At 52.3% G+C, this 12,200-nt stretch overlaps 1 protein-coding gene across 6 annotated transcripts in view; it reads left to right on the forward strand.

The window, feature by feature from the left end:
• ZFHX3 (zinc finger homeobox 3) overlaps window positions 1-12,200 on the forward strand; it is a 487,194-nt gene that overhangs the window by 344,170 nt on the left and 130,824 nt on the right. For all 6 annotated transcript variants that reach the window (XM_086848088.1, XM_086848086.1, XM_086848084.1 and 3 more), the window contains one exon: window positions 6,414-6,725. The gene's annotated coding sequence lies outside the window, so the exon portion shown is untranslated. The remainder of the gene's footprint in view (window positions 1-6,413; window positions 6,726-12,200) is intronic.

The following is a 12,200-nucleotide window of genomic DNA, read 5'->3' on the forward strand; positions in this document are numbered from 1 at the left end:
ATCAGCTCCATCAGAAATGAACCTCTACATGCACTTCTCTTATTCTTTTGATCTCATAAAAACATCTCTGTTCTTTCTTTCATCTGGATCATCTATATTGTTGTCCACCAACTGAGCTGCAAAGCTTCTGCTTTCTCCTCTCTGCAGCCTGCACTGGCCCCACAGGCTCAGCTTTCCCTCAGCTGTAGCCTCCCGTGACAGGCCTTGAGCTGTGTCCAGCCCTGCACCAGCAAGGACCAGTGTGGTGAGCTTGCTTTGGTCGCCACTGGTGCTGGAAGGGCAGGAGGGGGCTCGTTTGCTCCGTGACAAGGGGCTGCATCCCACTTTGCCCAGCACAGCCGGTGCTGGGGCACAGCTGCCTTTCCTCTTGCAGTCAGCAAGGAGACATCTCATCCCAGTTATCCTCTGGGAGCCCCGGCCTGCTCCTTCCCTGGTCAATGCTCCAGCTCCACAGGACATGCTGACTGGCTTCCAGCTGCCTCTTCCTTCCTCAGAGCACCGCTGGCGCTGGTACAGGCTCCTCTCCAGTAGATTTTCTATCAGCTGCTCAGCCCTGGAAGCCGTTATCCCATGACCCATTGTCTGCACGAGCAGACGGAGACAGGGACATTCCTGCATCTGTCTTTTCCTGCTGCCCTGATTTATTACGCTGTAAAATAATAAAACGTTAAAAAGGTTGAACCTGAACTGAAGCTGTGACTATGACACTATTAATCAAACCGCTGGAGAATTACTTTCTATTTGGTGCTTTAAGCACTGATCCAGTCCACTAAAAGTTGGCCTGAAACATTGTCCACAATCTTAGTACTGGGCCTGGAAAAAGCAGTTCTGGCTATCTCTCTTCTCCTCGGGTGTGTGGCTGTGCAGGGCAGGCAGGCAGGGCTGGCCCATCAGGTTCTCCTGCTCCGCTGGCCAGCGCAGCATCTTTTATCTCAGCCGTCGATGCCACGCTCACTTGATGTCTCAGTTCTGGAGCAGAGACATTCCAGCTGCTATCTGGGAAGGCTCTGGCCCCAAAAATATTTAGTTAGCAGCCATTCAGTTAAGTGGAATTGACTTTTTATCAGCTTTCTTCTGAACGTCTGCCACCAGCGAAGGCTGTTTCCTCCTTTCCTCCTCTCGGCCTGTCAGTCCAGCCGGCGTTGCTATCGGCAGCCGTTAGCTCTGATCAATACTCTGCACTGTGGAGCAGCTCGTGCATGGCTGCCCTGGCTCGCATCGATCCGCCCCTGCCAACAGGTACTGAGCGGCTGGAGATCAACACCTGCTCCTGCTTCAGCCTCTTGCATTCTGGGGAGTTCCAGGGAGACCCACTGCCCTTCCCTGGAGACTCACTGTCCTGGGCGACTCCTCTCCTGCCCACACTGTGCTCCCCATCCCATCCCATCCCATCCCATCCCATCCCATCCCATCCCATCCCATCCCATCCCATCCCATCCCAATTTCGACATCCAGCCTGTGGAAACGAAGCCATACAGGCACTTCCAAAGCACCTAGTCTGGAAATGACACCTTGGACTGCTCGAGTTAGGAGAACTCAGAAGTTTTGCAATTAGAACATGTATATGGATGAGACACAGAGCATCTGCAACTGTCCTACCACTGCTCCTCACGGGCACCCTCTTCCGTCCCAGCTGGGGATCTGGGGGCTGTGTCCCCGTGTGCCCTGTGTGCTCCAGCAGGATGCAGCATCCCTGACCTGGGCTGGCACTGGGCATCAGCCCACAGATTCCATGGGGCTGCTCGGCCCAAGGGTTCCTGTGGGAGGAGAGAGGTTTATGGTGCCAAGGGTAGCGCAGAGAAACTGCTCATACAGCAAACGTGTCCTCCTCCAGCAGCACCCTCACACAGCAGAGGATGTGCTGAGGCACAGAGCACCTGAGTTTCAGGATGGCACCTTCAGGCCATCTGTTCTGGTCAGATGCCATAACAGAACAGGAGATAATGGACTGTGGACATTGAGTGGCCATCAGCACTGTGCTCGCAGTCCTACTTCTCCTTACTTGCTGCTGTCCCCAAATCTACCAGCATTTAGGGAAGGGAACTAGTCACTGTTTTGAAGGAACCCTAAGAGTTGTCCTTGCCCAGATGTGCTCCCCACCAGGCTCCTGCCCAGATGCCACTCACAGCACTGCTCTGTGGGCTGGGAGAGGGCAGAGAGGCAGGTGCAGACACGGCTGCTGCCAGAGATGCAGCCTCAGCTCCAATCTGGCAGGTAAATGCCCATGGCTCAGACCTGTCCAGCCTGGAAAGCCTCTGAAGAAGTTAGAGAGGCCTTTCCTGGTTGGTTTGTACGTGTGCCATTGCAGAAGGGCCGTGGGGCTGCCACGGCAGCTACAGACTTCCAGTGAAATGAGTGTTTATTATTACAGGTTTGATGCAGTTCCCAAAAGACCCTAATCAACAAGTAATAAGACCTCAAGAGAACAATTAGAAATCTGAACTTTAACTCTCTTATAACCACAGTGGAGGAGGTGACTTCTGCTCCAGTTTGGGGTTTGCCACCTGACATGTGAACAAGGGGGAAATACCAAAAACCTGAAATACCAAAAACCTGAAATACAGAATAACTGCAGACAAGTATTTGAACAATGAGGTACAAGGTCCATTTCCATGGCAAGTAAATATATGTTGCAAAAAGCATAATGGTTTAGGGGGATTAATGCCCAAATTTGCAGCCTCTCTATCACATCTAGGTGTTTTCAATGCTTCTTCTCAGCTTAAGATAAGCACCAAGGGTGTTCAGTGCCTGTACACGTGGAACATCTGTCCCCCTTTAAAAAAAAACATATTACCTCAGTTTTCCCACTTGTGAAATAACAATATCTGCCTAAAGGCAACACCAACCCTCGAGATGCGGGTTTGCTCAGAACTTGTTTTGAATACTTTGGATGGGCCACTTCAGACAGGAACTGCATATTGAGCAATTCTTGCCATAGAAAGTCACGTGGCTACTGGAAAGCAAAGAATTGCACAAGAGCCCATCTGCATAGCTGAGTCGGGGAGTGTGGCCAAGAGGGCCCATGCTCCCCCAGAGCCGGGGGGCACTTCCCAAGGAGCTGTGCCAGCACCAGCACGTCCACAGCTGGCATAACCTGGTCCTTCAACCTTAGGAAGGGTGTTCCTCAAAAGTCTTACTTTCCTGATTATTCTTCCTGAGATGCCAAATGTTGGAAGGCCAGGCTCTAGTTCCCTGGGAGCTGGCCCAAGGCAGCAGGCAGTGGCAGCAGGGGATTTACCTGGATTACCTGGAGATACACACGGCTCTTGCACCCAGCGGGTGCAGCCAGGTGAGGTGAGGTCCTGCCCTTTTTCAGGGCTGGGAGCACCGAACGTGGAGTGGAGCTGCACCCTTCCCACTCACACTGCCCACGGGGAGGGCTGGCAGTGCCATGTCCGGTCCCAAGCCCAGGATGCTGTGGCTGGGAGGAGGAAGGGCTGCATCCCTGCCAGCTGCCTGTAAGGACAGTAGGGCAGGCCCTGGAGCCTGAAGATCCAGGTGAGTTTTGGATGTCCCAACCTTAAAGAAATTACAGGTCTCAAAACCATCATTTGATGTGTAGCTGGAGCCAGCAGAGGGAGTGAAATGCAGGGACACTGTAGTGTCCATGGAAAAAGGAGCTGCCAGGCTTTGATCCAGGTGCAGCTGGTTCAATGACACATCTCAGAACCCAGAGGGAGGGTGTACCAGCTTGGCCCTGGGCCACTGGTGGATCCACAGATATGGATTAACAGAGGCAGCTGATCACTTGTAGAAGTGAGGGGTTGTCTCCTGCATCATTATCAATAGAAAAAATAGATGTTCTTGGGGCCAACACTATATGTTTCCAGCACGAAGAAGGTACTCAGAAGAACCTTAACCTCTCAGATAATTCCTGTTCCAAGGTGGTCCTTGGAACACATCCAAGGAGTGTTGTCCCCATGAGCAGGTTCAAACGTTTTATCTTCTGGCACTGTTTATATAGTCCTGAGAGAGACCATATAAAGTCCTGAGGAGAAGCCTAAAACCAGTGATGCTGATATTGCTCCTTGTTCTCTCCTTTCGTTCCTTGCCTCCAAAATGTCCTGGTCTTGGCATTATCCTAAGCACTAAATGTGACAGACATTCAAAAACAGCTCCTTGATGATTTTTTAGTTAACTTCTTTCTTCAAAAATAGCAGTTTTGCAAGTGGATTAGTTCTTCATCATCCATTTAGGTTTTTTTTAGACTCATCTTTAATGTGCCTTCAAAGACAGAGATAGTTTCCCCTTTTGACTGAACATTGGCCGTCTTTGTTTGCCATTTCATTGGAAGAGGTAGGGTGTGATCTTTACTAAACTCTTCAGTAATGTGTGAGCTTCCTCCCAGCTGCTCAGAAGGAGAATTTTGGAAAGTTTTTTAATCCATGTGTTTATTCACCAGTTTCCAAAGAAACACTTCCTTTAGCAAAATGCTAAATTGTAACAAGTCCGTAGCTTTAATAATTGCATTGAATACTGTGGAATTAGTTTAAAGTAAATTTTTCCTCTTTGAAATGAGATTATGTTTGTGCCTGGATTAAGCAACTGTGCACCAGTCTTGAACTTGTTAATGATGGAAATCAGAATAACCACGGCAATATTGAAATGGTAAAACGAGAACAGAAATGGCAATTGGCCAATGTTTATGAATCACAGAATATGATCATGAAATCATAAGAATAACCACCAAAAGGTAAATAAATTACCCAGCCTAATACTTATTTTCATGTGCAGCTTGACACAAAAGCTGAAGCCATGAATGATTTATACCTGTTTTAACAATAATACTCATTTTCCTGAAAGATGGTCAGCACTCAGGCTGCTGTGGGCACCGTGCCAGTCATTGAAAGGTTAATGTCTCAGCAGCAATACATTAAATTATGAATTATACCGGTCCCAAAATGGAAGGTTATTAGCTCGGTATGTTTAATTAGCCCGGCTCGAACTTTGCCATCTGCCAGCAGTGCCCATCACTAATGCACGGCCACGTGGGATAGGAGGGGTGGAACAGGATGCAGCCATTCCCCCCGGGCAGCCGGCTCACCTGCGGAGGCAGCAGTGGCCGGGGTGCCCGGCTTGTTCAGAGTGTCCTGAGTGTCCGGAGTGGTCAGAGTGTCCCGAGTCCCCGGAGTGCCCGGGATGCCCGGCACCCCGCGGCTCCCGCTCCCTGCGGGCGCTCCGGTGCTGGGTGCCGCTGCCCGCCCGCGCTGCGCCCGCTCGGGCGCTGTCGGTGCGGGCACGGGGGGGGCACACACCGTGCTCCCCCTGCCCGAGCCCGGCTGTCGGTGCGGGCACGGGGCACACACCGTGCTCCCCCCGGCCCGAGCCCGGCTGTCGGTGCGGGCACGGGGAGGGCACACACCGTGCTCCCCCAGGCCCGAGCCCGGCTGTCGGTGCGGGCACGGGGGGGGCACACACCGTGCTCCCCCTGCCCGAGCCCGGCTGTCGGTGCGGGCACGGGGCACACACCGTGCTCCCCCCGGCCCGAGCCCGGCTGTCGGTGCGGGCACGGGGAGGGCACACACCGTGCTCCCCCAGGCCCGAGCCCGGCTGTCGGTGCGGGCACGGGGAGGGCACACACCGTGCTCCCCTGCCCGAGCCCGGCTGTCGGTGCGGGCACGGGGAGGGCACACACCGTGCTCCCCTGCCCGAGCCCGGCTGTCGGTGCGGGCACGGGGCACACACCGTGTCCCCTCCTGCCCGAGCCCGGCTGTTCGTGCAGGCACGGGGCACACACACCGTGCTCCCCCCGGCCCGAGCCCGGCTGTCGGTGCGGGCACGGGGGGGACACACGCCGTGCTCCCCCCGGCCCGAGCCCGGCTGTCCGTGCGGGCACGGGGCACACACACCGTGCTCCCCTGCCCGAGCCCGGCTGTCGGTGCGGGCACGGGGCACACACACCGTGCTCCCCTGCCCGAGCCCGGCTGTCGGTGCGGGCACGGGGCACACACACCGTGCTCCCCCCGGCCCGAGCCCGGCCGTGCCCGGAGCGGCGGCGCTGCCCCCGGAACGGAGCCGCGGGGCCGGGACGTGCGGGGCCAGCGCTCCGGGATGTGGGGAGCAGCAGCCTGCCGGCGTTTTATTTGCATGGCATCTCCTGCCAATAACTGCACAAGGCCACAATATTTAGCTTTTCAATAAATATTTAAATTTTGCTTCTTTGCTTATTTATTTTTTTTAAAGAAGAAACAGTAAATTCTGTTGGTTTTTGTATTAGTTAAGATCCTGTGATGCTTTGGAAGCATAATGCACTCACATTGCAATAACTTGAGGGCTTCCCGTGACTTTGCAGGAGCTCTTGGGGAGCCTGTGTGCTAAAACTTGTGTTGGAAGTGTGTCCTGGAAAACGTGGGGCAGGATCTGAACTTGGTAGAAGCCAAACAAAACCTTAATTTTAATTCCTATTTTTGTAGGTAGGATAACCTTGCCAAAGTGGAAAGGAATTTGGACAGACTTAACATCCAGGCTGTGCAAGCTTCCACGAGCTGGACACTAAAATGAAGAGAGAGTTTATTCATTCCCATCTCAACACAGCCCACCAGAATTAAAAGACATTTTAACCTACGAAGGAGATTGGGTCAAACACCTCCCAACCTGCCTACACAGAGAAGGCTGTTCAATTCCTCTGGCTACCAAGTCTCCACATTTCTGTGTTGGATGTGAAGAGTAAAGGGAATCTGGCAGGAATCAGGAGGCATCCAAGTCAGCAGAAGAGACAGCACCAGGTAGAGGCTTGATTCCTTTTTCCTAATATTCTTGCAGTATGCAGTATATGCATTATTTCTTCTCCTCCCCTTGAACTTCGTTGATTCCTCTTCTCCACATCAGTGGAGCCTCTGTATTTGTACTTCTGGAGCAGGTGGCATGGTTGGAATATCACAGCAGTATGTATTAGAGTGAAACCTACAGACAGAAATAGAAAGTAAATGGAAGATGAATTGATCAGAGGAAAGGCAGAGGATGGAGGGGATAAAGTAAAGGCGAGGAGAGACACAAGTAATACCTTGCCTGTGTGCTATGGTAATTTATTATTTTTATATGGTGCCCGGGGTGTGCAGTATCTGTTTTACTGAACAAATAGAAGAGTTCTCAGCCCCAAACAGCTAACATATTAATTTATAGTGTGACAGCCTGACAAAATGAGCAGCCAGGCCAGTGTGACAAGGAATAATTTAGTGCTTGTGGAGCATGAGTAACTTTACTATTGGTACCCTCACTTGTGTATGGCATCCGATGGACGTCTCTTTTGTTTGTAAGGACTTACTGTACAAGAAAAATTTCCCTTTTGGGGGAAATCTGCCTGTGGGGGGTGTCTTAGGGCATGGAACAGGGTTCTGTCTGGAGGAGCAAAGAGGCTGCCAGGTCAGTACACTGGGAAGGGAGGGGTGAGGGCCTGAGCCCCAGCCTGGCAGAGGGGGAACACCAGAAACCCCAGACCAGCGTGTGCAGGGACAGGCACAGGGGAGCCAGGTGTGGGGCAAAGGGAAGGAGGGGACTCGGGAGGGAAAGCTGGAGTGTTTGCTGAGAGCCACCTCAAGCTGCAGCTTCTAAGGAGCCTTCCAGCTGGGACAGCAAGGAGATGACCTGAACCAACACGCTCCAGTGGGAGAGGCTCCAGTGCAAACCTGCCGTGACCACGGCACCGGGGGAGCAATAGCTGAGTTGTTTTCCAACACAGTTATTGCCACTTAAATTGCAGTTTTATTCCAAAAGCAAATTCCAAAGTTTTATGTCCATAAAGGTTTAGACATAAACAAGAAAGAAGTCAGGAAAGTGGTATGTACTGTGTAAACAGTCTCACTTTATAATTAATGCTGGAGATCAGGGAGCAGGAATGGCTGTGCATGTGTGGTCATTCAGATTTACTGTTGCTCTGATTAAAACCTAGCTGGGCAATAATTTTATGCCCAGGTAGGGGCAGGAGGAGAGCAGGATGCCCCCAAGCAACCCATAAATAGTGTGGTGAAGACAAAGCGTTTATTACTTAGCTTCACAAAGGCTCTGTAAGTGCTCTCCCAGGGTATGTATACTCATACCCCAGATGCCAATTCTGCAAATTAGCATTATTTCTCAAAATCCTGTGTAAATAGAAGTCATTTAAATACTTGATTTCATCAGACAGAATCACCCATGGAAATGTCAGTCTCTTTCTCTCCCTTTTGTGGGGTGAGCAGAGCAAACCACTGCCTGGGTTTTCATTTTGCTTGGAATAATTTCACTGCCTGGGTTTTCATTTCTCTTGGAATACTTTCACTGATGGCAGAACCTGGCAGGGTCTGGGATCCATACAGGACTCAATCTGCAGGATTCCATCCCATCTCAGTCCCTCATGCTGGTATAAAAGCAACTTTGGGGCATAAACTTTACCATTTATCACTGAAATGTGCTATTTTGAATCTTCTATCTAGCGGTTTAAATTACTGTGCCAAAAGTGGTTTCATAGCTAAGACACACAGGGAATTACAGGGATTTGAGATTCTGTCAAAGTAGCATTGGGATGTTCCTTTTTTGTAATTAGAGAAGCCACCACTGAGTTCAGCTCAGGCTTTGCTGATGGACTGTTGTTTTTTCATTGGGCATCCTGCCACTAGTAATTGTTAAAATTTTAGAAACTTTCACAATTATTTTAATCCATTTTTGTATGGGATTCCAAGTCAAAACAGGTACCTTAGTTAATAGGATAACAGTAAAACAGGGTGAGAAAGATCCATAAAATGATTTTCACATGATGAAACAATTTTCCTAGATAAAATATATTAAAAGGTGAATATTTCAGGATTTTCCAGGGCCAAAAAAAAAATTGTTGCATTTTAAGGATGCCTGTCTCTCCTGTTCAGGGCAATAAAGAGACGGATTTAACACTGAATTTTGCAGGGCATTGGACTTGAGCATCCTTTCAGTAGACAAATTGCCACTGACCAGGAGGACAGTGTAAGGAAGTGCTGTGTTTCCTGGGAGGGAGAAAGCACTTTTCTAGCATGTAGTTTCTATTTTAATCACAGTTGTTTGTGCCTGCCAATGTTTTGAATTCTAAGAGTTCATTCCAGAGAAACAGGGAAGGAAGAAAAGGGCAGGTGAGCTTGATCAGTGGGACACCGAGAAAGGAGATGGTTTCATGGTGCTCTGGAAGCACACCAGGAGGAATCACACCAGCAACTCATCTCAGGTGCTCTGCACCATCAGAGCCACTTTTGTACCCACTGCACAGGCTGAGAAAATAGGGCAAAAAGTGGGGGGAGTGAGCTCTGAAGTGCATTTCTGGGCACTTCCAGCATACCCCGTGTCCCGTCTGAGCTGGTCCTTCATTGCAGACAGTGAGTCTGTGGCAGAGCTAGGAATAGAATCCAAGCCCTTGTTCCAACTCCCAGATCCTCAAGAGTATTTTTAGGCACTTAATACCATTAATTTTATACTCCTTTTGGCCAAGGATCTTAGAAACAAGATCATGCTTCCTCCTGAAATAATTTTTTAAACTCTACTTGTGTGCTCTTGGACAGCCTTTTTTCAGGGATCGTGTACTGTTTAGTGCTATTTAGGAACAAATGGGCTTAAAAATTAATTTTGGGAAGAGTTCTGCATGGACTGTGCTTTTGTGCAGCCTTGAAGTGTGAGTAGAGATGGGGAGGAGATGGTGCAGAGTCTTTGTGTTCTGCAGGGCAGACAGTACCTGTCTGTGAGGGGCTTTGGCAGAGGGCAGCTCATGTTGGCATGTTCAAGATGACTGAAAAGGTGAAGAAAAAGTTCCACGTCTACAGATTTCTACACACAATCATGTTTTTCATTGTGCTAACTCAGCAAACCCCTTTAAGCCCTGCTCCTGCATCCTATCTGTTATTAATTAATTGATTTCCTATAAGCTTGCTATTTAGTTTGCCTGAGTTCCTCACAGGGTGCTGAGCTGCAGACAAAAGAACAGCTCCTGCCACAAAGCACCAACAGATGGAAAAGGCCAGGCCAGGCAAAGGGGAGGATGAGGTTGGACATTCAGGAAGTGCTGGACAAAGATCTCAGGCACTTGGTGGGATTCTTGGGTCTGCCCTGTGCAGGGCCTATAATTGCACTCAATATTCCTTGTAGGTTCATTCCAGCTCAGGATATTCTATGATTTAGTGATTAGGAAAAATTTCTTCACTGAAAGTGCTGTCCAGCCCTTGCACAGGCTGCCCAGGTCAGTGGTGGAGTCCTCACCTGTGCAGGGGGTTTAGAAGCTCTGTGGATGCAGCCCCTGGGGACATGGGTTACTGGTGGCCTTGGCAGCACTGGGGGAACTTTTCCAACCCAAACGACTGATACTACAACGGGGTGTGAGTGCAGATTCCCACGGTGCCACCACTCATCAGGTGAGCACGAGCAGAGCGTGTTTCAGTGGCTGCCCTGTGGCTGCTGCAGGAAGGGAAGGCCTGGAGGGTGCTTTAGGGACTGGTCATAGGGGCAAGGACCGTGGGGACAGGGAGAAAGCCTGTGTGGCAGAGGTTCAGCTGCCCCAGGGCAGGCGTGGCAAGAAGGGCTCTGTGCTGCTGCTGCAGCGGGTGCTGCTCCAGGTGTCGAGAGGCTCCTCTCCTTTGCTCCATCCTCTCCCTCACTCGGTCCAGCTCGGGTGGTAAACGTGCTTATTGCAGCGCTAATGTCCTGCAAGTGGGATCCCACCTCCAGGTATATTAGAGTAATGAGTTCACACCTAACTAATGGAGACTTAATAGAGTTACTAATAGGCTGCCTTTTCCCCCCACGGTTTATGACCCCGCGGCCGGGGCTGTCAGGGGAGGGAGAGGTGAGAGGCGGTGTCAGCCCCGGCTCGGCCCCGGCCCGACAGCGTTTCCAGGGACATCGTCTCTCCACCTTTCTGCAAGGAAAAATAAACAGTTTGAGGCTCCTGTGTCTTTATTAAACATTTCCTTTAAGCTGCATACTTTGGCTCCCTGCCCAAATGCACCAAGAAAGCATCCACAGAGCAGCTCCGCCGCGGGCTGGAGCGAGCAGCCCCCGGAGGGGCGAGCACCTGAATCCCGGGCGGTGGCCCAGGTGTCCCCAGGGCCCCGGGGCTGCCACAGGAGCCGGTGTGGCGAGCCCGGTCAGCCCGGGGCAGAGGGACACAGGGACACAGGGGCAGAGGGGCAGAGGGACAGAGGGGCAGAGGGGCAGAGGGACACAGGGACACAGGGACAGAGGGACAGAGGGACAGAGGGACAGAGGGACACAGGGACACAGGGACACAGGGACACAGGGACAGAGGGACAGAGGGACAGAGGGACAGAGGGGCAGAGGGACACAGGGACACAGGGACACAGGGGCAGAGGGACACAGGGACACAGGGACAGAGGGACAGAGGGACAGAGGGACAGAGGGACAGAGGGACACAGGGACACAGGGACAGAGGGACACAGGGACACAGGGACACAGGGACACAGGGACAGAGGGACACAGGGACAGAGGGGCAGAGGGACACAGGGACACAGGGACAGAGGGGCAGAGGGACAGAGGGACAGAGGGGCAGAGGGACACAGGGACACAGGGACACAGGGACACAGGGACACAGGGACACAGGGGCAGAGGTGAGCAGCGGGCGACAGCCAGGTGGGTGGGCACACGTGTGCCCCAGGCCCGGCCGGGCCGTTCGGGCTCCCCGAGCTCTGCCCCTTTGGCGACCCCGCTGGAGGAGACAGGGAAGGGATGGAGACAGGGAAGGGATGGAAGCGGAGAAGGGATGGAGGCAGGGAAGGGATGGAGACAGGGACGAGAGGAGGCAGGGAAGGGATGGAGGCAGGGAAGGGATGGAGGCAGGGAAGGGATGGAGGCAGGGACGGGATGGAGGCAGGGAAGGGATGGAGGCAGGGACGGGATGGAGGCAGGGAAGGGATGGAGGCAGGGAAGGGATGGAGACAGGGAAGGGATGGAGACAGGGACGAGAGGAGGCAGGGAAGGGATGGAGGCAGGGACGAGAGGAGGCAGGGAAGGGATGGAGGCAGGGAAGGGATGGAGGCAGGGACGAGAGGAGGCAGGGAAGGGATGGAGGCAGGGAAGGGATGGAGACAGGGACGAGAGGAGGCAGGGAAGGGATGGAGGCAGGGACGAGAGGAGGCAGGGAAGGGATGGAGGCAGGGAAGGGATGGAGACAGGGACGAGAGGAGGCAGGGAAGGGATGGAGGCAGGGACGAGAGGAGGCAGGGAAGGGATGGAGGCAGGGAAGGGACGGAGGGGGC

This window comes from Cyanistes caeruleus, chromosome 12 (genome assembly GCF_971803275.1).
Source record: "Cyanistes caeruleus chromosome 12, bCyaCae1.hap1.1, whole genome shotgun sequence".
Classification (NCBI taxonomy): domain Eukaryota; kingdom Metazoa; phylum Chordata; class Aves; order Passeriformes; family Paridae; genus Cyanistes; species Cyanistes caeruleus.